Source organism: Microtus oregoni, unplaced genomic scaffold (assembly GCF_018167655.1).
Source record: "Microtus oregoni isolate MIOR12 unplaced genomic scaffold, Mior012 000020F_ref0000438, whole genome shotgun sequence".
NCBI lineage: Eukaryota > Metazoa > Chordata > Mammalia > Rodentia > Cricetidae > Microtus > Microtus oregoni.
Window position 1 is genome coordinate 39,758,172 of NW_024543079.1, and position 2,138 is coordinate 39,760,309.

The window sequence follows — 2,138 nt, forward strand, 5'->3', positions numbered from 1 at the left end:
TGTTTATCTAAATGAATAATACCAAGGTCTCTGTTTTCAAACCTGCTTTCTCGTGAGTTTCACAGTCCCACCTGTAGCATTCCTGTGCTCCCCAGTCCCAGCTCTTCCTTCTCCATTGCTCAAGAGACGCCACAAGCTGTGGTACAGTAACGAAGACGCCTCCAGACAAAGGCCTGTGTCACCTCTGATGTGTAGCAATCTGTCCATTCAGCCTGTACCACTTGGGACCCACACATCACCATGAAGAAGGAACATTGGCAGGGACTGGTGGGGACAGAGCCTGGGCCTCTGGAAGGTTAAGCGTGCACTCTGCCATAGAGCTACACCCATAGTGCCTCTGAGTTTTTATCTGTTTTAAAGTTCCATTTTAATCCATCTGTGGGTGTTTGGTAGACATACCCATGACGTGTTCTCAAATACAGCTGCCCTCATCTACCAGGATGTGTTCCAAGATGTTATGAGCACAAAGCCTCATGTAGTACCCTATCTTAGGCACATTATTATTATAACTTTTCTTTAGCATATGTCAATCCTTGATCTTTATCCCTGGAGCCATTATCTTTTCTTTTTTAAATTGAGCATATTTAAGTGCAATCTTTTCTCATTTTACATAGCTATCCCCATTTTCACTCCCTTCCTCCCACCCCACCCTCTCACCCCACTACCACATCCACTCCTCAGGAAGGATAAGGCTTCTCATGGGGCAACAACAAAAGACTGACACTTCATTTCCAGGCAAGACCAAGGCCCCCTCCCCATATTTAGACTGAGTAAGGTATCCCTCCAAAGAGCGTGTGCTCCGAGACGCCAGTTCAAGCACTAGGAGTAAATCCTGGTACCACTGCCAGTGGCCCCACAGACTGTCCAAGCCTCTCAACTGTCCCCCACATTCAGTGGGCCTAGTTTGGTCTATGCAGGTTCCTCCTATCAGTCCAGAATCAGTGAGCTCTCACTAGCTGAGGTCAGCTATTTCTGTGCGTGTCACCATCATAGTCTTGACCACGTGGCTCATATTATCGTTCCTTCCTCTCTTGGACTGGACTCTGGTAGCTCGGCCCAGTGCTTGGCTGGTGATCTCTGTATCTGCTTCCATCAGTTGCTGGATGAAGGGTCTATGATGACAATTAAGGTAGTCACCAATCTGATTACAGGGGAAGGTCAGTTTAGGCATCTTCTTCACTGTTGCTTAGAGCCTTAGCTGGGATTTCCCTGTGGATTCCTGGAAATATCCCTAGTGCTAAGTTCAGAGGTTTTTATATAAAAAGGCAATAGTTTAGATAAAAGATTTCTGTAAGTGTGTCATTAGCTCGCCATTACAGCAACCCAAACTGGAAATGGCCCAAATGCCCATCACAGCATAATAGAAAACAAATTGCAGTGTGTTCATGCAGTGGGCTGTTAGTCAACAATAAAGGAATGAAACACCTTGCCGATCCAGAGAAAGATCCAGAGCCCGCAGCACAATGCTACATGGCTCCCATCACGGGATCCCTCGAAAGGAGGCTAAAGTGACGGACAATAACAGAAAGTAGGAAGTGCTGCGTCTTAGGGAAAGACTGGGAAAGGCAGTGAGATTTCTGAAGTGCTTCGAAAAGTAATTAAGAATCCAGAGTACGGCGGGGTCCACCTGCTCTCTTCTCATTTGGGATGCCGGGGCAGCATTGTGAGTTTGAGGCCAGAGGATTCTAAACAGGGGCTCTGATTCAAATAATAATATAGGAATATCAATAGCCTAGTAAAGGCCCACGAGTAGTTTAACATCGGGGTAACTGGAGCTGCCTGCACACTAATGGGCTCCTGGGGCTCTGCTTTGGTTTCCTGGATTCCAAGTCCTAAGGATTTCCATGTAGTTCTCATAATCGTCACCAGGTGGCAGTGTGTCTCAGTCAATCAAATTCCTGGGGCAGCTCCATGGAGATCCTTGCCTCTCTCTACACAGCTAAGCCAGGCTGTTGACATTGTCTTATCAGTCACTTTTGAGTAGACCACATTATTCACCCCGACTACCTATTTAACCTACCAGGCTCAGTGGAAAGTGACGTATATGTTTGTCTAGGATGCGTCTGTGACTCTGTTGCAGGAACCCAAGGTCCCTGCTGAGGACTGAACAATAGCAGAATTCAAACACTGCAGTGGCA